Source organism: Cupressus sempervirens, chromosome 11, assembly GCF_028749045.1.
Source record: "Cupressus sempervirens isolate cs-2001-9-10 chromosome 11, ASM2874904v1, whole genome shotgun sequence".
Taxonomy (NCBI): Eukaryota; Viridiplantae; Streptophyta; class Pinopsida; order Cupressales; family Cupressaceae; genus Cupressus; species Cupressus sempervirens.
Genome location: NC_143128.1, coordinates 233,887,188 through 233,911,545, shown reverse-complemented (window position 1 = coordinate 233,911,545; position 24,358 = coordinate 233,887,188). Strand labels below are relative to the sequence as shown.

Genomic DNA, 24,358 nt, shown 5'->3' with positions numbered 1-24,358 from the left:
TGCATTAAGAGTGTTTGATATATACTCCCTGTGAATATTCTGTCTACCGTGGTAATCAGGTTGGGGGGCACACAAAACTCGGAGTCATATTAATATGTGGTATGCAATGTAAGCCTAGTGCAAGTCAAAGTCCTAGCTTCTACCATGCTTGACGTCACCTGTCGGAGAAAATTCCATTTGCTATCGCAGTGTATAATCAGTTGATCCAACGATGCCATGTTGATTAGTCGCACGTTCTAAGAGGATTATAGGGCATGTTACAGAGCGTTGTTTGAAGCTGGTGGTGCATCCTGAGTTTGTAATCAGCAATGAATTCTATGGAATTAACCATTTGGAATCTCCAGCAGCAACAGTTGCAATCTGGTAAATAGAAATATTCATGGTCTATGCAAATCTTATGAGTTCAGATATTATATTCTTCCTTTCATTTTCCGAGTATGACCATTCAAGTGAATGGGTTTATTTGTCAAATAAATTGTCGATCATGTACTAAACTAGACATGAATTGAAATGGAGTTATTTAGTTTTTGGTTCATAAGTGCTGCCAGTCTGTCAAAACAGTCAGATTTGAATGCAGCTGGCTATTTCTGTAATTGTCACTCGAACAAGCCTGAAACTTCAGTAAGCTTCGGGTATAATGCACAAAATTGAACACTCTTCCAAGGTTATTCAACTGTTAGTTAAAATGTCACGGCGAAATTTGCTGAACACTGAGAAAATTAGAGTATGCAAACTGTTCGCCTTAACCTAAAACTTCACATAAATAAGCTACAGGCATAATGCACAAAATTTAATTCTCTTCTCAGGTCATACAATTTTTTTATAAAGCGTTATGATATAGAGTGCTGAACACAGTGAGAAAATTAGAGTATGCCAACTGTTCGTCTTAATATCTGTGCGCCGAATCAAGGTAAAAGATTGCATACATATAGTTTTCACTTGCTCAACGCAGTTTGCGATTATATAACAAATCAATTCCACTTATTCAGTGATTAATGCAATTACAAAAGCCATAGAAATTCCACCTATTCATTTAGGTGAGCAAATACGGCACTTCACTTATATAGTGGGGTGAGAAAACATTATGCTTCCACTTATTCAGAGGGAGGAGCAAATACAACACTTCCACTTGTTTAGTAGGATGAGCAATACATTAAAATGCAAGAAGGAGACCACTGACAGTGGTACCATCTACGGATTACAAAATTTAGTGCATAAAAAACATCATATAAATGATAGACTATTGTATGTGCTGATATAAAATGCCAATCATAAATAAAGATTGCTGCAACAATCCAGAAGTGAACCAAATTGCATAGATAAACAAGTATTCAAATGTCCAACATGAAAATACTTCTGAAAGATGAAATTAAGCATATTGTAGGTCTGGTGGTATTTTATTGCTGCTATCTAACTATTGTAACAAATTTTAACACACATTGACTCAAAATTGTTGATTAATAAAATTTTACTAAGTCTCAAATATTATAGAACTCTTCAAAACTAGAATTCGCATTGTTAACTCCTTAACATCCTAAACTCATCTCAAACATCTTGAAACTAAGTACATGAAATATAACTTGAAGTGTGTTAAAATGTTTATTTCATGCATGGCCCACCAATATAGTGTGGGCTAGTGTGGCCCCTTAATGTTCATGTCAACACCACAAGTTGAACCCAAAATGGACAGGACTATCCTCCAACAAGCTAGCTACCACAAAATAACCTGAAATTTTCCAAGAAAAGGCAGCGCTTCAACCTAAGATCCCACACATCTTCCTCACGAGTCACAGCTATAGCTCAGAATATTGTACAGCCCACATGCAACTCCAATCTGTCCCTCTGAGACTGTATGGCTTGTGAAAGATCACTGACAAAAACTAAATAGAAGGAAAAAAATGCAAAGCCATGAAACTCCCAAGATGGTGTTCCAACAACCTTCAAAATCGCTGAGCAACAGTTTAAAATATAAACAATATCAACCCAGTTATGAAATCAAACTGCGTACTAGGATAACTTCACTTTTCCAGCTCACTGTTGGTTGCTGGATGAAATCACTCTAATGAACTAAAGAGTTTTCGTCCTCAAAACCAATAACTTCGTGAGCATTTTCATGCTCAAGAAAATGGAAGGTGTAGATTTTCTCTGCAATAGAGTTCTTAACCTCCTTCTACAACATTCTAAAGAGAAAATAATATTCTTCCTTTTTCCTCCACAAAATTTAATTTCAAATTAAATAATTCATTACGTGCAAGAAGACCCCTTTGTGCCCAATGTTTCCTTGTAGGCAGAACTTAAAACAGATCTTCATAAATATTTATACCTTAGTTGCCTGTCTAATATTTCCTCCTTAAGACAACTTAAGTTCTAATAAAATAAATCGCAAGTTATAAAAACACTGAAATTTGGCATATGAAATTCTAATCATAGCAATATGCCACTAAGAAATAGGATAGTGAACCAAGCAATTTGACAATTATTGAAAAATAGCATTCATTTCCAAAAAGTGTAGAGAGTTTCCAAAAGGCTAAAATTGAATTATGAAAGCACCATGAGACTCAGCAAGGTTATCTGAACTCACTTCCATAAACAATACCACTGCTTGAATAGTCTTGTGCTCTCCAAGAACTTTGGAGTTCTCCCTTGCTCACCACTTAACACCATGTTTATGCTTCCTTCCAGTAATCACGAGGACTTCTTCAAAGAGTGTAAAATACTCAAAACAATTCCTCAGCTCATATTAATGATGATGTTTCCTACCTCTTGATGAGCTGAAACTTATAAGTTTAAACATCATACAGAGTTGATGCAATATTTATCAAGTTGCATTACAAATTTTGCATTAGCTAGTTTCAAAACATTGTATTCGATGACTTTATACCAAAAGTTATCTAAAGGGGATGTGTTCCAAATGATGAAGGTTTTGTGAACCATAACATCCCACGGGGTAACTTGTTTTGCCTAATCAATTCTTTATTATTAGGAAGTCTTCTAGTAGTAATGGCACCATTTTTTTTTATCATGCTTGATTACATGATTTTGCACATCATTCAGATTAGATAGGTGATCTTCATTTAAAGCTTCATATGAATTAAGAAACTGCTCATGGGACGTTTGTCTACATGAAATTATCAATATGTGATGGTCCTTTAATCAAACTATTGTGTTATAAACACACATGCCCCATTGCGAATGAGGACACCCATTTTTTTGCTCAGTGGCTTAGTATTTAGCTTAGTTACCCTGGCTCATTGGTATGGCCTCCAGACCAGGTCTGGGTTTGAACCGGTACCTGGTTCGGGTCTAATTTGCCAAAAAATTGATGAGGGTTCGATTTTTGGCAACATGGTTCAAACTGGTCCAAAGTAAAAACAAACTCGAGCAAATTGGTCAGAAATAGATTGAACTTGCAGCGAACCGTGTCGAACTGGGCCTTGTAGACAACGTTTAAGTCATTTTTTGGATATGTTTTATAATTTTTGAGTTCCTAAACCCTAAAAAATGAATTTAAATGGCTTATGTTGGCTTATAAAACTCATTTGTGGTGTGCTAATAGGTTATTTTGTCTTGAGCAAGAGCAAATAGGTGGTTGAGCAAGAGTTTGTTTATGCAAGGAGTTGGAAGATTGGTTTGTGAGCTATCCTGAATTGTTTGTGCCTCATTCCTACACCTTTGTAAACTTACAATGGCAGCAAGAGGTAAGTCCTTGTTCCATTTTCCTTTTGTTTTGTTAAATATTTTTAATTTTATTCAATTATCTTTCATTGCCAATAAGATCTAGCCATTGTTTTCCCTAAAATTTTATTCTCAATATGTATTCAATTTCTTGCCATAGGAAAATAAACTTCAATGGGATCTACCTCTTTCTCAGTAGGCAATGCCAATCCCCTACAAAGAATAGAACCCCAATCTAATTCTCCTTAGTGGAATTCTATGGATATTGTACAACCTCTTCTAGGAGGTGGTAGTTTCCAATGGAAATGTCGAGGTTGTGCTATAGAAAGAAATAGTTCATATTATCATGTAGTGGGCCATTTGTGCGGATACGTTGGAAGAGGAGGCAAGAAACGTCCTGAAAAAAAATGCATTTGTGCCAAATTCATTATTATTAAAATACATTCAAGAGCACGAGGAAGCAGAAGAGAGAGGTGAAGTTAGGAAAAATACCATTAATGGCAATAGAACTAAAAAAGAAAGCAAAAGGAATGAAATCCTCTAGATGTTGTGAAAGAAGATCACCCCTTTTATACTACTTCATTTGTCCCTAATTCTCAAAGTGAAGCACCCTTTCTACACAAAAGAAAGGGACCACCAGAAACTACATTTCAAAACCAGAGTAGGGAAATTGCCGACACTGATGCGGCAAGATGCTTGTATGCATATGGGTTGTCTTTTAATCTTCTTTGATCTCCATATTTCAAGAGAATGTTAAGTGCTAATGAAGCACCTGTAGGGTATTCAAGTCCCAGTTTTGAGAGAGCACAAACCACCTTGTTGGATCAAGAGGTCAAGTTGATTGATAAGCAATTGAAGCCCATCAAAGATTCATGGATTGAGACAGGGGTAACAATTGTTTCAGATAGGTGGAAAGATGCTAAAACTCGTGCCATGCCCCCTAAAGGGGCAATGTTTTTGAAATCAATAGGTTGTGAGAGGCAAGTAAAAGATGGGCAATTTATTGCTAATATTCTCATCTCTACCATTGAAGAAGTGGGTGCTAGAAACATTGTCCAAGTTTTAACAGACAACGCAAAGAATTCTAGAGTTGTTGGTTTGTTGGTTGAAGAGACATACCAACATAATTTTTGGACACCTTGTGTGGTTCATTCACTCAATCTTATGCTACAAAAGATTGGTGAGAGTTTTAAGTGGATCAAGGTGTATGCAAAAGCTAGGGATATCCAGATGTTCATCACAAACCACCACATGACTCAAGGGATATTCAGAATGTTCTCACATTTGGAGTTGCTGAAGTTAAGTGAACTTGAACTCAAGTTAGTTATTTAATTTTAAAAACATAGTATCTTACAATTTTTGATTTTTTGATTGTGTAATGTGTATTCTTTTTTTAAGTATGTATCTAATAATTGTGTTTTTTTGCTCTATTTTATGTTAAAGGTTGCTGAGACACTTTTTCCATCAAATGTAATCGTCTTTAGATGACTTATGGAAATGAAGAGACACTTTCCAATATGGCAATCAGCAACAATTGGGCTATATGGAGGTAAATCAATAGTGAGAGGGCATCCAAAATAAAGCTTAGGATATTGGATGACTTATGGTGGGAACTTGTGGAATATCTCATTAAGCTCACTGAGCCCATTATGATCATGCTTAGGTATGCAAACATGGGTAGGCCTTGCCTTGGAGATATCTATGATGGCATAGACTCAATGCTTGAGAAGATCAAGCAACTTGTAAATGAAAAAGAGCAAGATCCTTAAGAGACCTTCAAACAATTGCAAGCAATTGTTGTAGAACGATGGAACAAAATGTCCACTCCTCTACATTTGCTTGCCTATGAATTGATGCCCAACTACTATAGTACCCAATATACTGATCTACCAGGAAGGCTACCACCCTATAGAGATATAGAAGTGTCTAATGGATACAAGACAACATTTAAAAGACTCTTTCTTGATGATGATATGCAAGATTTGATTACAAATGAGTTCATACAGTTTGCAGATACAAACACTCTAAGTAATGATTCTCTTCGTCATGGTTTAGGAAGCATACTCATAGTTGGTGGTACCTGATGGGACTCAAAATTGCATTCCCAATTTGAGTACGATTCCAAAATTGAGTCATTTTGAGCCCTGTGAGCACATTTTCTTGCTTGTGTACCTGACTGTCGTTTTGAGGTCTAAGAGGTGTTTTATGTTTCTAGCACCTTGCATTCAGCATATCCATGCATCATATAATGATAGACTATCATTCCGAGTCATTCTGTAAAGTTATGTTTTGAGTAATGTTCAATTCTGCATTTTTGCGTGTCAATTACCGATAGGAAGCCTAGTTTGCATTTGAATATCTTGCACCCGGTCATGTTTCATGACTTGCCGCTTTGGGAGTGTTTTGTATGCATATCAGAAAACCTATGTTTCATATTTCAAGTCATTTCGATATGTTTTGACTAGGTTTTGAATCCCTCAAAGTTGGTTACTTATCTCTGTCATGCTGATGCATATTTCTCAGAATTCCGAAAGGCCCTGTTTGACGGATTATAACATTGACCCAGTTGACCATACTGAGAAAATTCCTTTTCATTGCATTCTAGAGGTCACACATTTGTTATGTTCCAGATTTGAGCCTATGATGAATCCGTTTGATTAGTTTTCAAATGTGATTCCAAATACAATTTATAACTTTTTACTGGTGTCAAGAATGCAAATTGATCAGTACCCCTGTTTGAGATGTTATAACTTTGAATTTGTGAATGATGAGATCAATTGGATTGTTCCACTGTGTTCTACTCTGAAAATACTGCAAGTGTGTCAGTTTTCAAGTCTTTGCAAATCCGTCTGCACACTTTCCCAGGTCCATTCCATTTGCGAAAACCTCAGTTTTGCTGATGTTTCCAATCCTACAATTTTGAGTACCTCACTTTGCACACTTGCCAAATGCGCCCTATTATTCGTCATGAGCCCAAATCACATTTTTATATTCCCCCCATGACAATGAACTAATGCCCCAGTTTTCAAACCCCCAAGTATTCGTTTGCCCTGTTTTCGAAGCCAAAATTGAATGCACTTTCTTGTTTTCTGACATGTTTGTTTGTAGGCAGTTTCAACTGAGCAACTTTGACGGTCAATATCTTTTGATCCGGGTGTCATCGTGACACGAGATCTTACAGGGTGAAAGAACGCGGAACAAAGAATCAGCATGTCTGATTTCAGGGTTCAGTGAAGTGTTTCAGTTAGTTTTTAAGGCTGGCTTTCAGGCCTCTCAATCAGAAAATCACAGTTTGCAGAAAGTGGTCAAAATGAGTTTTAAAGTTCTATTCAATGATTGAATTTGAATCCAGTCAATGCCAAAGTCTCATTGGATCAATTTGAGATGTTAGGTGTTTTAGTTTGAAATTTTTTTTCAGCTAGACCTACTTTGAGGTCCGACTACTTCCATCAACTTGGTAAGAATTTGCAGTATTGGAGATTTTAGGAGAAGAATAGTGACTTTGATCATTTCAATATATCATACAATGTATATGCTATTGTCTGAGGTCAGGTAGGCATATGAAGAATCTATATGCCATAAGTTTGAGATGTTTATTACCTATTTAACAAACTTGAAGGTGATGGGTACTCCTTGAAGGATACTTGTTCATAATAAGCAAGTTATGTTATTCTTTGATACTTTGAGTAAGGAAGTTCACCCCATCTGCTAGAGATTCATGCAAGATCCCATGGAGCAATACATCGGGGTAATTTGATTTCAAAGGCATGTAGACTAAAAGGCTATGTTGACCATGTTTTTACTGCCCAATTATTCATCTTTGTATGGGCAATAAGACGAATTGGCTTATGATGACAACGTATATGTCCTGTGTATACATGGAGAGGGTTAATGACAGTGGCTTAGTAGTGTGTTTCTATGCATCCAACATTCTTTATCAACATTGAAAACGTTCCCTTCATGAGAAGCCCTATACATAAAGACTAATGAACTGGAGCTGGAGCAACCATCCAAGAATGGCAGGAAGGAGCTGAGCACGCCCACAGCATTGAAGAAGCCATAGAGGACTCCATGGCAGAGTAGAACATCCACAGCGGGGTGTTGTAGAGCAACCCACGACAGAATGAGTGTTAGGGAGGTATGGGTTCAAAATTCGCAGATGCTTGGGGGCATGACATGTGGAAATCCGGGAGGAAGAGGAGCTCCATGTGCAAGAAAAAGGCAAAGAAAAGAGAACAGTTAGCTGGAAGGCAGCAATACAAAGGAAGAGCTCCACGGCGTAGGAAATTAAGGCGGCAACATCCACGACAATGGAAAAATGAGGAAGTGCCATAAAAGGGAGAAAGATGGAGCATTTAGAGTGAAAGAGGACTAGATTCCTGTGAACAACTGTCAGGATGGGAAATGACATATTGTTTTATCCCACATTGATTATGTTGAAAGCCTATTATCTATTTTTATGTATGAGCGCTACCCCACTAAGTGTCTTAAGCACTTGGCTTAATGACAAAGCTTGCTCTCATGTGACGTGGGGCCCATTGACCCGACAATGCCAAGGTCAACGATATTTTGACCATTCAAGCACACAAGCTGCAGTCAACAATGGAGTGCCACATGGCAATCAAATAGAGGCCAGTCGTGAGTTCGTAAGGCAGAATGAGGAGGCTTCTGATGTTACGCCAGTTCATAGCGTTAGGAGAGGAAAATTGAAGTCCTAAGATGCTATGATTAATGAAGCAGTTGTAAGACCGTAAGTGCTACAAAATGGAGTTACGATGCTACGCCCATCATAGGATTGTAAAGCTAAAGGTGGAGGCTTGAGATGTTACTTCGTGAGATCTAGGAGAATCTGCCTTGTTTGTGAGATCAAAAGTCTTATGAAGTAGAGATACGATGTTATGGTTGATCATAAGATCGGGAGTAGGTAATTTTAAAGGTAAGATAATGAGATGACATCAGATCGTAAGGTCGTGGATAGCATAAAATTCAAATATTTCAAATGTAGTATAATGGAAAGGTGGGGCCTGCCTGAGTGAGATAACGAATGAGAAATGGACAAGTGGCGTCCTATGATTGGAGACAAGGCAAATAAGAATAAAATCAAATATTTAAAACAAATATTTCAATGAGTGCTCATCTAGGATGAAGTTCGAAAAATTTAAATTAAATTTGAGATATTATATAGTTTTGACTATATAGTTTATTAAAATTTTCATTTTATGTTCTGTTCATGGCCCGGGGCCTGGCATTTCAACTGCACTCTAGAGGCACTATTCTTATAAGAAATATGCAGTATAATGTACCGTTGAAACTCGAAGAATCCAAATTTTCCATTTTTGCTGTCAGATTTTGCACAGGTCTTAAATGGAAGAAGCTACAAGAAGATTTATGATTTTTGGGACATCCTCAGTTTTTATGTAGATTTTATGTTTTTAGAAGGACTACAATCAGATTCAGATCAGATTTGCATGAGATCAGATTCACTGAGCAGCTATAAAGAAAGACTTGAATGATTTAAAGGTAGATGCAGAGGATATGTTTTGTCGGCAGAGGCAGTTGAAGAGTTTCATGGCCAAGGCAAAACAGGACAAACCAGATCATATTGAAAATTCCTCACATCTTATCTTATATCAGATTTTCCTTTAGAGGATGTTTTTCTCATTTCTTTAAACAAATATTTTCAGATATTCTACAACAACATTAATCAGTTTTGATTGACGGTAGATGAAGAAAGAGATGAGTTCAACAGCAACAGAAAGAAGAGTTTTCAGCATGACACATGTCAAAATCAGATTTCAGATTTGGGAGCTTTCTTCTTCTCTATATATTCATTCTCTTTTCTCCTTGTAAGGGTTCCTTCCATTTTTTCTGCAACTGAGAAACCACAAAGTTGGTTCCAGTTCAGTCTGGTTACTGTGAGACCATATTTCTTCAGTACTTTCTCTATTACATACAAAATGTTGGAGTTTCTTTTGAAGTATCCATAAGATACAGTCGTTCATTTTATATTCTCTGAGTTTTGGTATACAAATGATATATTGGTTTCAATGAGATTAATACAAAAGCTTCATTTTGATTCTCATCTCCTTCCTCTGTTATCTGCAATGTTTTGTGTTTAAGAACAAAGAGCTTAGACCCTTTTGCAATCCCTTAAGGTTGTATGTTTGGATAGATTTGCTATTGGAACAAAGAGCTATGTAAACACTTATTTACATTGATAGGGTTGCAAGTTTCACCAGGAGGATATTCAATAAGTATGAGAGTTCTTATGAAAACATGTTTATTTACAAGATAGATTGATAGATCAAATATTTGAGTATATGAGTATATTTTAGGTATCCATGTGTATGTTCTGATTCAATTGATGCCCAATGGATAAGGGACTGATCAGCTTGAGAGATTGCATGTTCTCTGTTGTTGCGTATCAGGGTTATGCTGACCCAAACTTAATTGAAAAATCCATTTGCCTTTATGTGTAAGAGTGAAAGAGTTACCCTCACTTGGTTTATTAGATTCATGTGTCATGTTATTAGCTATTTCGTGTCCATGAATGTTTGCATAAACATAGAAGATCCAGGGGTTTTTATCTATTATCTAGATTCAGTTATATGCCTTTACACTGGTACCATAAAAAGAATTTGAGGTCCACCCACCTAGGTCTTGTAGAGCTTGAAGAAGAAGGAGAGTATAGCCTTATAGTTGGCCTTGGTATTTGAATAGGTGCATTGACCATGGGAATTAGTTGCCTCTAGGTGTATGTGTTCTTATCACTAGGTTATTCAAAAGCTATTAATTCAGAAGCCAATAGTACCTCCATGGCCGAAGATTCCAAACATTGTAACCCCTTGCAATCAAAGTGATATCACAAGTTTAATTTAAAAAAAATACTATTAGTTTACTTTGTCTTCATAAATTCCTAGAAATTCTAAGATTCAAGATACATAATTCAAAATCTATTTTAATTGTTTACTTGGTCATGTCTTCATAGGTTGCTAGCTTATCTACTTTGGAAAGAAATTAGAGCACTTATTCTTTCATCTACTCAGTGAAGTGCAATATGTTGCGATCAAAGAGAGCGAAGAACTTGATATTTGTGCATTGCAACTTCGTCTCCTCTCATAGAAGACTAAAGAATACAAAGAGGTGGGATGTAAATGCAGATTTGGTGGACTTGGATGCTTCTGCTTCTTGGCTTACAATTGAAGATTTTGATGCCCATACTACTATTGCTGCCGCTGATCCCATTGGCCTTAGCTTTGTTATTGAGTCAACTAATGCCGAAGAACTAAGAGGAGGAGGAGAAGAAGATGATAATGATGAAGAAGAAGAAAATGAATATTATTACATTTTTAATCCATTAGTTGAAACTTGAACTTGAAACAATGATACTTGAACTTATTATGATTCATGAATCATGATTTAATTTTAATGTTTTGAATCTTCGATGTTGAAATTGAAATATATGATTGTATGATCATGATTCATGATGCTATGATTACAAAATTACAAGTTTAAAGTTTATGCCTATGGCATTTTTGTTGTTTAAATGATTAAAACATATGATTGCATGATACTATATGACATTCTAATTTTAACTTATGCTTCTAGGCTTCATAAATATGTATATTTATAATTTTTACATGTTTTTGTACAAAGAAACCCAAACCCTTTTCCAAGATTTTGTTGTACCAGGAAACCGGCTCTTTGAATTCAAACTCGAACTAGTAACTAAGGTATTTAGCATAGTTTTTCGTTGGTCTTTGTTATTTTGGTTTAGCTTGGCAGTATTTTGACCTTTTAATCTCCTCAGCTATTGGGTAGGCTTGAGGTATCTTGTAAAGTCCAGGTAGGATTTGGATCAATTTGTGAGAGAAGTGTGAAATTGAAATGTTGTTATTGCTAGAGTTGGAAATTGAGGATTAAATTATGAAAATTCACCAAGTGTAAGAAATTATCAAAGTATTGTGAAGTTGTCATCCAAGTTGCAAGATGATGCTAAGGGTTGAGGATCAAGGTCTTGGATATGGAATTCAAAAATTGCTAAGTGGAGATGAAAATTCAAGTCAAGTTGCTAAGTGAATTCCAAATCCTTAGTTGAAAAATACAAAGAATTCAATGGAATTTTAAAATGAAAAATCGTAAGGATTTCCACCTAAGTTACCATGGTACCTCCCCCCCACCCTCTCGCACTAGGAAAAGTTTGGACCAGTCCGTGACATTGGTACGGTTCGGGCTTGGTTCAAGCAAGGTTAGAAAAATGCCTTGTGGGTTCAATCCGATCTGAACTTAGTTCGAACCTGGGCGAACCAACATCCAAAAGTTTGAACTTGCAGCAAACTAGGTGCCGCAAACCGCTAGAAAGTGTTTTTTTGGGCAAAAATTAAATGTTTTTTGGCATCCACAATCCTAAAAGTTGTTATGAATTTCTTTTGGTGGCCTCTCATTGTCATTTTATGTTTCCAAACAGGTTATTTTGTCTTAAGGAAGAGCACATAAGTTTTTGAGCAAGCATTCGGTTATGCAAAAAGGAATTTGAAGTGATTTGTGGGTGTTCTTCAAGTGTTTGTGCATCATTCATACACATTAATACTATGTTCCCCCAAGTTTCCGGTATGGGGACGGCGGGACGGGTTTTCGGGACGACAAAATTTTTTTGGCGATTTTGGGGACGGGGGGGGGGGGGGGACGGCAAACGGGGATGGCTATATATATATATAGGGAAATTTTAAAATATATATTGAAATTTACAAATATACATGTCATTTAAACATTATAGAACCATAAAATACAACATTTGAATGCCATCTAGGAAATAATATCCGATTTTAGTACCCAATTATCAAAATGCATATCAATATCAGTGAACATTGAACAATGAACATTAACAATTGTCAATATCATAATGTCATAATAATAAGCATGATAAATCTGAAAATCAAAATCAAAATATGCCCAAAGCTATAGGCCCAAAGGGTAGAGGGCTGCCATAAAGTCATAAGTATCAATGTATCATAATCATGTTCATGTTCAACATAAAAAAAAAACATAGAAAAATGAAGCAGCCTGCTGCTCCTATTCTGCCTCTACTGCCTTTTAGGGCATTTGGAGGGGTGGGGACAACTTGGCTGACCAAGTTGGAGGCTTTAAAAAAAAAAATTTATGTTAAATTTTTTTAATTTTATGCAAACAAAAAAGGGGGACGGCTAGAAGTACCCGATACGGAAAAGGGACGTCTACTGCCTTTTAGGGCATTTGGAGGGGTGGGGACAACTTGGTCGACCAAGTTGGAGCCTTTAAAAAAAAAATTAATGTTAAACTTTTTAAATTTTATGCAAACAAAACAGGGGGACGGCCAAAAGTACCCAGTACGGAAAGGGGACATCCCCTTTCCGTACTGGGTACTTCTGGCCATCAGGCATCCCCAAGTTTTCGAGACGTCCTCTGCATTTTTTCACTTTTTGGGGATGGCTGGGGGACGTCCCATACCTGTCCCCCCATCCCCAGGACGTCCTCGTCCCCGAAACGCTGGGTTTTAGGCCGGGTACGCGTCCCCGAGGAACATAGCATTAATAAGATTGCAATGGCTAGAAAAGGTAAGATCTTATTCCATTTGCTATTGTTTTTGTTCTAGTTTTGTCATTTTTCCATTTTTTTTTCAGAATTTGTCATTTTCTTGCATATAAATTATGAACATGTATCTAATTCCTTGCCATAGGGAAAGGAGTGACATCTACCTCTTCATCAATAGGCAATTCCGAACAAAGAATAGAACCCAACTCTGATTCTCCTCTATGGAAGTATGTAGACATTATAAGTCCCATTCCAGGAGGTGGTGCATTCCATTGGAGATGTCGGGGTTGTGGTGTAGAAAGAAATAGTTATTATTATCGTGTGGTAGGTCATTTGTGTGGATATACCTGGAAGAGAAGTCAAGAAATGCCCTAGGAAAAAAGTGCCCCTATACCAAATAAAACCATGTTAAAATATATTGAAGAGCATGAGGCATCAGAAGAGAGAGGACACAAGGCAACAAAACTCAACAGCAATAAAAGTAAAAGTAAATAGAGCAAAGGAAATGCAACTCTCCTAGATGTTATAGTACAAGACCACCCCTTTTTTAGTATAACAGCGGACACTGACCTTGAATCTATCCCCCTTGTACACAAAAGAAAGGGACCACTAGAAATTACTTTTCAAAATAAGAGTCAGGAAATTGCTGACATTAGGGTGTGAAGATATCTATATGCAAATTGGTTGTCCTTTAATGTTGTTCGCTCTCCATTTTGGAAGGACATGTTGAGGGGTGCCAATGAAGCTCCAAGAGGGTATTGTGGCCCCGAGTATGAGAAAGTGCGCACCACCTTGTTGGATCAAGAGGTCTAATGGATCAAAGATCAATTGAAGTCCATAAGGGACTCATGTGTTGAGACAGGGGTGACAATTGTTTCAGATGCGTGAAAGGATTATAGGAACTGTCCCTTGATCAATGTCCTTGTGGTGTCCCCTAAAGGGGCAATGTTTCTAAAAGCAGTGGAATGTGAGGGCCAAGTAAAAGATGGGTCATTTATTGCTAATATCCGAATTGAGGCCATTGAACAAGTGGGTACAAGAAATGTTGTCCAAGTCATAATGGACAACATGAAGAATTGTAGGGCAGCTAGTTTGTTGGTTGAAGCCTGATATCAGCATATTTTTGGACACCTTGTGTGGTCCATTCACTCAATCTTATGCTACAGAAGATTGGGAACCAAATTGAGAGGATCAAAACAATGTATGAAGAGGCTAAGGACATACAAATGTTTGTCACAAACCACCACATGACTCAATATTTTTTCAAAAACCACTAAAAATTGGAGCTATTGTAAGGTAAATGAAATTGAACTCAAGTTAGTAATTTAGTTTCTAATATTTGACAATTTCTGATTTTTTATATTTTGACAATTTCGCTTGTGTAATGTATATGCTTTTCTAAAATATGTATCTAATAGTTGTTTTTTGTTCTAATTTATGTCACAGGTTGCTGAGACATATTTTGCATCACATATAATCGTCTTGAGATGACTTGTGCAAGTGAAAGATGCACTTCAAGGTATGGTAATCAGCCACAATTGGGGTGTATGGAAGCAAAAGAACACTGATAGAGCAAACAAAATAGAGGATAGGCAATTGGCTGAGTCATTGTGGGAACATGTAGAATATCTCCTTAAGATCATCAAGCCCATTATGAGTATGCTTAGGTACACTGACATGGATAGGCCTTGCCTTGGAGAGATCTATGATGGCATAGACTCAATGCTTGAGAAGATCAAAAAAATTATAAATGAGGAGCAAGATCCGCAAGAGACCTTTTTCAAACAAGTGCAAGTAATTATTGTTGAAAGATGGAACAAAATGATCAATCCACTACATTTTCTTGCCTATGCCTTGATGCCCAAATACTGTAGCTCTCAATATTGTAGTCTACCAGGAAGGTTGCCACCATATAGAGATATGGAAGTGTCTAACAGGTACCAAGCAGCATTTAAAATAATATTTCTAACAGGTACCAAGCAGCATTTAAAATAATATTTCTTGATGATGATATGAGAGATGTAATCATGGATGAGTTCATAGAGTTTGTGAATGCTAGAGGTCTAAGTAACGATGCTCTTTGTCATCGGTTCAAGAAGGATGCTCATAGTTGGTGGTACCTCCATGGCCAAAGATTCCAAACATTGCAGCCCCTTGCAAACAAAATCATATCACAAGTAAGTTTTATTTATTTAAAAAACATAGCTAACTTTATCTTCAAAAGAATCATGACTAGAGAGTGATTTTCTAATTTTTTATAAGATTGAATTAATTCTTTTTTAATTGCTTACCATGTGGTGCCTTCATAGGTTGCTAGTTTTTCTACATCAAAAAGAAATTGAAGCATCTATTCTTTCATCCGCTTGGTAAAGCGCAATAGGTTGCAATCAAAAAAAGAAGAGAACGTGGTATTTGTGCATAACAACTTGTGTCGTCTTTCACACAAGAGTAAAGAATACAAAGAAAGGGAGACAAAGAAGTGAGATATAGGTGTAGAGATTGCGGATTTGGATGCTTCCACTACTCGGCTTGCAGTGGATGATTTTGATGACTTCGATGTCAATACCATTGTTTCTTTTGTTGCTGATCCCATTGGCCTTAGCTCAAGTAATACCAAAGAAGAAGAAGAAGAAGAAGAAGAATACAAAGAAGAAGATGAAGATTGAAGAACTTAGAACTTTAATAGTTTTTTTGATTTTTATTCCATTAGTTGAACAATGAACGTGAAACAATGATACTTGATAGTTATAATGTTTTGAATCTTTGATGTTGAAGTTGATTGAACTATATGACGGTATGATCACTATGATTAAAAGTTTAACTATTTCTGGTATTTTTGTTGTTCAAATGTGTTTATGGTGCTATGCTACATTCTATTTTTAACTCATGCTTCATAAATATGTATTTATTTTATAATTTTAACATGTTTTTGTACTAACGAACCCAAACAAACCAAAAACCCTTTCGAAAATTTTGACGAACTTGCGAACCGGTTCTTGAACTTTGAACTTGGAACTAAATCCAAACCGGCAACTTAGATTTCCACTAAAAAAGTGAAATCACTCAAAATTTTGCTCATTTCTAGCTCACGTTTGTGATCAACCAAACGTTTAGATCATTTCAGAGTTCAAACTCCTAGCTGGTCTTCCAACAACCTTTTAAGTAACATTTCCAGCTCCATCATGAAGTCCTGCTCAAGGAATAAGGAAAAATTGAAAGATCCAACAGGGTTGGAAATTGAAAACCAAAGATCTTTGAATTGGATATGAGATTTCTTGTTTAAAAATTTCAAAGGGATAAAAGGAAGAAACCTCAAGTAAATAGGGAAATTTTGTTCAAAGAAGTGAAATTATTTGGATAAAATTGCATTATCCTAATAAATTCCCAGTTAAAAGCAAGGGGTTTGCTCATTTCCAGCTCCTAGTTGGAAATCTGCCCAAAAAATTGCTCATGTGAAACCCTAGCTGGAAATCCATCCAAGAAAATTGCTCATTTCCAGCTCATGTTTGGAATTCTTCCCAGAATAATCAACATTTCCAGTTCCTCTTCTAAAACCTGCACTTAATAAAACATGAGTGTTTTGAGATAAAATTGCAAAAACAAGTTGAAATTTCATCAAAATGATGAAGGCAAAAGGGAAATATGAAAAGATGACAAATTTCCATTCAAAATTGGAGGAAGAATTCTTTTTAAGTGAAGGACTTGGTAGTGCTTAAAGATTCATTGCATTTCAAAATCTAACTTCAATCTTGCTCATTTCCAACATCTATATAAGGAAATATCTCCAAAAATCTTGTTTAAGTGAAGGACTTGGCAATGGTTAAAGATTCATTGCATTTCAAAATCTAACTCCAATCTTGCTCATTTCCAACAACTATATAAGGAAATCTGTCCAAAAATTTGCTCATTTGCAACACCTATAAGGATATCTTCTCTTTCTTTTGCTCATTTCCATATCCTATCAACAAATCCACCCAAGGAAGGAAACTAGATTTATTTGCAAAAATTTAAAATTGCCACAATGAGGTCAGCCTTCCTAATGCAACATGAGCACTCGGGAAAAAGGAATTTAAAGATACAAAAATACATGAGGTTGGACCTCTTGGAGGTGTCAAGGTTGCACCCCCTCAACGAGCCCCATGACCCCTATAAATAGAAGACAAGACCAGTGAACCCAAAGAAGAATAGCGGATTGTTAATGGAAAGGGCTAATTTGAGAAGCAGACCTTAGCAGAGACCCAGTGAATTCAAGAAGGGAAGCAAATTTAACACAAAGCCCTAGCGAAAACCTTGCTTTCCAGCAGAGGTGCCATTTCTAGCAGAAAATCAGAAGTAAAAAAGGCAAATCATTGATCCAAATTCCCCCGATCAAGGCAAAGTCATCAAGGTACAGTAAGGTGATCTATGTCTTATTTAGAGGCAAAATTATGTGCAGACCTAAACAAATTTTAGCAGATTTTGGTGTTAATTTCCCAAACAAGTTGCAGGTTCAAATCAGATCAAATGCAAAATCAAGTCAGGTCCAAACAGGATGGTGTGAATTTAGGGCAGACAGACAAATTTCCAAACAAGATGTGAATTTGATCAACCAAAGTGCAGCTTCCAGATCTGAAAGGGTGCTTTTTAAATCAAGAATTTTGGATTGCAATCAGACTTGACGGAAGAAAATTCAGAATGTGAAAAGAGCATGAATTGTGAATTTGTGAAGGAAAGAGCAACTTAAATTCAAATCTGAATAGAACTCATCCGCAAAAATTGCATTCCCAGATTTCAAATCTCCAGTTTCTAAATCACATCCAAATACAAATTCAGTTCATGATTAAAATCTTATTCTTTGAAGAAATTCTCATCATGAAAATTTGATAAGTTCTTGCATTTCATTTATAACTCCGATTTAAGGCATTTTCTCTTTCTTTTGGCAGGAATTGATTGGATGGAAGATGGTAGTTAGAAAAGAAGATGACGATGAAGGATTTTATGATGGCAAGAGGATCAAAGGACATCAAGACCAAGAAGATCATAAATGGTTCCAAAATGTTAAAAAGAAGATGATATGAAGTCAAGATCAAGATTTGGTTCAAGATCAAGGAACGCTATACAGAACATCTTCAAGATATCAAGACATTGAAGAAAGACAAAGCAAGTTCAAAAAAGATCATCACCCACATTTATGATCCAAAACATAATGTTTTGCATTCCTATTATAACATCTTTTTCATAATACATCCAAACATAAGAAAAAAATAGTGAAATATGTTGAGAATAAGATCATCATAGTCAAGTTCAATCATCACCACACAAGATTATGTGACAATTTCTAAAATTTCACCCTCTTAGGATATAAAGGATGTCTAGTATCATCCAAGTCGTGGGAACTTTCTAAAGTCAACTAAAATACTTCATATTTCGTTAGTGTACAGAACTTCAAAAGTTGTAAATTTTTTCACTAATGCAAATTGTTACATCCCAATTTTTGCCCTAATTTCTCTTTAGTTAAAAATAGCCATTGAACCAGAATAAAATTTTCATGATTATGTGAAGTTAACTGTTGTTCCATCATGGTAGTTATAGCCGTTGTGTTCATGTGAAATGAATATAGTTTATAACCGTTGTGTTCATGTGAAACGAATATAGTTTATAGCCATTGTGTTCATGTGAAACAAATATAGTTTATAGCCGTTGTGTTCATGTGAAACGAATATAGTTTATAGCCGTTGTGTTCATGTGAAATGAATATAGTTTATAGCCATTGTGTTCATGTGAAACGAATATAATTTTTCTTTAACCATTGTTCAATCAATTATTATGTATGATGAAATTCCTAACGATATTATTTAAGCAAATTATGAATTATGAAATTGATGTTTTTGGCGAGAATGATAGTTTTGAAGGTTGCAGGATAAAGACTCGAGAAGGAGGGGAAGCATTACGAAATGAGGTCATCCGGAAATGGGATGATCATGTGACCTAGTTATCAGGAATATCAGGTTTGATCAAAAAGATGCCATGGCAAGGTTGTTAAAGCTTGACAATAAAAGTTCAAAGTGGAAAGTTACATGAGCTAAAAAAAATAATACAAGATTATTAAATTAAATAATAAAATTCTTACCTTTTAAAAAAAATAAGTAATATCATTTAATATTATATCATTATTTTGATTAGAATCACAATTAAATATTTGCAAAGTGGCACTATTATAATAGGATCTATAATACAATAATGTCACTTTGAATATACTTAACTATAATCTAACCAAAATAATAATATAACATTAAATTATATTAATAAAACTTTTCACCCCTTGTCCCAACGTTTTATACTACCAAATCGATGGGAATTTCAATCGCATTTCAATCTTGTAACGGCAGGAGATGAAAAGCCGATTAATATCTTTTAAATTCTGCCTTTGTCGTTTTCGAATGACAGTAACAAATGTTCCCGCCTGTTCATGCCTTCGCAATGGTCTCAGGTACTGTCTACCAATAATCCGAGAGTGGTGTTAAGTGAAAGTCTCTCTCTCTCTGCCGTGAGTTATCTGTTCTAGATTTCCTTTCAAGATCCCTTGATCTTCCTGCCAAACATTCATCGTCTGCAACCCCGTTTTGATTAACCACGAAATCATCCATTTGAGCCACGTGAAAGCCATTCTTGCACGTTTTCTGAGTCGGGATTCAGCTTACAATGAAGACTTCACCAGCAGGGTGCTCAGTAACTGTAGACAAGTAAGAGTGTATTAAAAACGTTTTTATTTCCTTTGCCCACGGGTTTCCATCTTTTATGTCTTCTTTCTTTCTGAGTTGGGTTGAAATAGAGTGAAGGAGTTCTGTGTAAAGATTGAGTCATAATATTACACTTGTGCTCTTCATAATTGTAGAAAAACCAATAGAGTTTGTAAACATTATTTAGCAATTAAAGTAGATAATGCTTATAATAGTATTAAGACTTCTGATCTCATTTTATTTTGTCTGATATTATCACTTCAATCAACAATACTTTTGAATATAGAACTATTCCATTACCAGCCCATGTCATAAATCTATAGAATTGAGTCATGAACTATTCTGCTTCAATAAACCAAAATCAGTAATAATGATCAATTCTAAAAAACCAAGGAAATTCTGAGAATGCAGAATCATAATCCTATGAATAAGATATAACGAGTTCAAGCACCGAGGAATCACCGATCTAAAGATTTGTTAATGGTGTGAGGTGTAGATGAACCTAACACAAGGAAAACAAGAAAAATATCAATAATTAATTATGATCAAAATAATTTGATTAGCTCATGTAAATCCACTTTGATAATTAATTGTCAAGCTGAGCAGTGGAGATCGGGTTATAAAAACCCACCTCTGAAATCCTTGGCTAGGACGATAAAAGGGCAAACATGCCACAACAAAAGATCGCGTTGTTGTCCTGATACTTCAGCTATTCAACTGAATAGCTATTGGGATCTCAACCCACCCGAGTACTCCGATGACTGGATCGATGAACATCCCAAGCCTGACCTCAGGGTAGGGAGGGCCGTTCTATTTATTTAGAACTTGTGGGGATAAGTAAAAAGGTCCGCAGTTAGGAGGTTAAGCCTACGTTAATGCTTCTTCTCTCACCAAAGTCAGAGCTTGGTCAATTAATTGGATAAGTCTCTTAAGTAAATCAGTACGTATCTTTATTTTATTTAAGTTATCTTTATTTCTTTTATGCAATATTCTTTCTCTGTAAATAGATAAATTGAATCTTTTTAATATGATAGTTTGCAGTTTTTTTCTTTACAATAAACTAGATCAGGATTTTCAAATGTTAGAATGAATTTGAAATTCAGTAATTAAAATAGATTTAGAATTTGGATTAACTTCAGTATTAGTATAGATATATCTCAACAAATAATTTATTCAGCTGATTTTGTAGTTGTATAAGAACCTGATGTTACATATGGTATCAGAGCGCTGGGTTCAACACTGAACCTGGGGCTCATCACGTCCATAAAATCTAATAAATATGAATACAAATACAGGATGCTAGTACGTAGAACACCCTGCAAGAAAACCCGACATCCTATATTTCCTTACCTCATAAAAAATATGACTAAGTATGACTATTCTAACTGCTCCGAGCCTCGAGATGATGAAACATTGCATCAAGCCATACAATGAATGAAGAAGGAAAGGATTTGATGGACCTTGGCCAAGAAAGCAGAGTACAGGAACAAATTGATTCAGAATTGGAACGCTCAGCAGAACAATTCCCTTCTTTATTTTCATAGATCTTGGATGGTACGGGACATGTACCAAATTAAGCCAGAAATTGCAAAACAAAAATAAACCTATTCTATGAATGTAGGTAACCTCATTAGAGGAATTTTTGTAATAAAGGATTGCTTTGTCGAGCAATGTTAAATAAGATTTTTGCTTTGTTGAGCAATGCTAAAAAAAAAAATTGCTTTGTTGGGCAATATATATGTTTTTGCAATTATGCTTTGTCGAGCAATAAGATATAATTTTTTGCAAAATTTGCTTTGTTGAGCAATGGATATGATTTGTAATTAAAGATTTGCATAGATCTACAATAAAATAAAATAAATAAATATCTTGGCAAACAATGGGTATTAAACTTTTGAGCAACAAAAGCTAAACTTTAAACTTAATTGTGTAAACTAACAGGTGCAACTCCTGGAAATACAACATGAATAACAATGAGGATGTGGAAAATCGAGAAATAATCCGAGAGAATCAACAAGCCTCTAACGAATTATTACTTCAAATTCTTCAAGAAACACAATTAAAATTAGAAGCAATGGATAAAAGAATGAGTGAGATGGCAGCCCAGATGGGGCAACAATGCGAGGAAATGCAAGAGACACCCAGAGTTGAGACTGAAGTCTCGGAACATAATAGGAACATAATAGGACTCCCTCCCCTAAGCAAACTGATAAACAAAAGAAAAAGGAGATTGTAGCTGATTTATCAGCTGATATTAAGAAAATTAAACCTCCAAAATTCTGTGGTACTAAATTTGGAGAAGAAGCCGAGGCATGGCTGACGGAGATGGAAGAATACTTTGAGATTCGGAATTTTTTAGAGACTTCTAAGGATGTTTGGGGTATATACCAATTCATTGGGGAAGCAACAACTTCGTGGGGAAACACTAAGGTAGAATTGAACATTAGATCTACCGACATAACTTGGGAAAAGTTCATCAACATATTTAGAACACGGTGGCTACCTCAAACCTTCTATGACCAGAAACTCATGGAGTTTCAGAATCTGAAACAGGGGGAAATGAAAGTTCATAAATATTGGGAGAAATTTACCAGATTACTTAAGTATGTACCCCCTTACCAGCAGGATACCAATCTAAAAGTAAGAAAATTTATCATGGGATTGAATAATAGAATAGGGGGAGCCGTAGATGTTTTAGCACCACGAACCATGGAAGAAGCCTTGGAAAAAGCTGTGCGTCAGGAGCATAAAGTCAAAAAGGATGATTCTATTAGAGACAGGAAGAGAAAAACCAATTGGAATTCAAAAGGTGCTGAATCTGGACCACCAAGGAAACAGTTCAAGGACTTTAAGAATATCAAACCTGATAAAGAAGTAGTGGAACCAAAGATAATCAGGGAAATGTTCATATAAACAAAAATGACAGGAACAATGAAAAAAGAGGACCACCAGGAGGTTGTTTCATTTGTAAAGGAAATCATTTTAAAAGACAATGCCCTAACCTCAATCAGCAACAACACCCATCCTTGCTGCAGCAACAACAGGTTTTTCAACAAATAATTCATGCAGCCCTTGATAATCAACAGGCAGAGCAACAAATAGGCCCCATTGAAACACCGGGTAAGATTTATGGTAACCCCATAACTATTCTTATTGATACTGGAGCAACAAAATGTTTTATTTCACCTAAATTATTAAGTAAATTTCCAAAAAGATCTGGCTTTATGGCAAAACCATGGACAGTCGAATATGCAAACCAGACAAGGGCTAAGGTAGAGCAATGTTTGTTCAAAGCCCAAGTTGACTTTCCAAACTTCTCTACAGAACTAAATTTATACGTAGCACCATTAGGATCTTATGACATTATTATAGGAATAAATTGGCTCAGCGAGCACAAAGCTAAGGTAGATTGTCTTGCCAAAACAGTAAGTTGTGTAGATGACCAAGGTAGGCCTACAAATATTTCAAGGGTTAAACATAAAATAAGAGTCCAACAGATTTCAGCAATGCAGCTTAAGAGGTATGGAAGAAAAGGTTGTGAGATATTTGCAGTAAAAGTTGAAGATTTAAGGGAAACTACACTCGGAGATGACTATATTTATGAAGATGGGGAAATTAAGCAAAAATTAAAAGAATCATTTGAAGAAAAATATCCCTATCTAAAGAACTATCAAGATGTATTTCCTGAGGAACTTCTTGGATTACTCCCTTCTCGGATATTTGACTTCTCCATAGATTTAGTACCAGGAGCAGAACCTATATCCAGAGTCCCGTACAGGATGACCACCATAGAACTTATGGAATTACAGATTCAATTGTAAGATATGTTGGATAAGAAAATGATTCGACCCAGTGTCTCACCATGGGGAGCCCCTGTATTATTCGTAAGGAAGAAGGATGGAACCATGAGGCTATGTATAGATTATCGGATGCTTAATAAGGTCACCATCAAAAATCGGTATCCGTTACCCAGGATAGATGATTTATTTGATCAAATGAAGGGTGCGACTGTGTTTTCAAAAATCGATCTGAGATCAGGATATCATCAGCTGCGAATTAAGGAAGCAGACATACATAAAACTGCCTTCAGGACTAGATATGGACATTATGAGTTTACAGTCTTACCATTTGGATTAACAAATGCCGCTGCAGCTTTCATGGATTTAATGAACAATATATTTCACGATTGTCTAGACAAATTTTTGTTGGTATTCATAGATGATATTCTTATTTATTCTAGAAATGAAGAAGAACATCAGAAGCATTTAGAGATAGTACTACAAAGACTTAGAGAACATAAATTGTATGGGAAATTACCAAAGTGTGCATTCTACCAGAAGGAAATTCAGTATCTAGGGCATATAATTTCAGCACAAGGCATAGCAGTAGATCCA

General features: G+C 35.8%; 1 protein-coding gene and 1 long non-coding RNA gene across 6 annotated transcripts in view; one reads left to right on the top strand and one right to left on the bottom strand.

The window, feature by feature from the left end:
* CNGC15 (cyclic nucleotide-gated channel 15) overlaps positions 1 to 24,358 on the bottom strand; it is a 116,252-nt gene that overhangs the window by 5,687 nt on the left and 86,207 nt on the right. The window lies entirely within an intron of this gene.
* LOC149529018 (uncharacterized) overlaps positions 250 to 24,358 on the top strand; it is a 45,531-nt gene continuing 21,422 nt past the window's right edge. Inside the window, exon 1 of one of the 2 annotated variants that reach the window (XR_016358521.1) lies at positions 250 to 363. This is a non-coding gene — a long non-coding RNA (uncharacterized LOC149529018). The remainder of the gene's footprint in view (positions 364 to 24,358) is intronic. The other variant, XR_016358522.1, reaches the window with a different exon arrangement.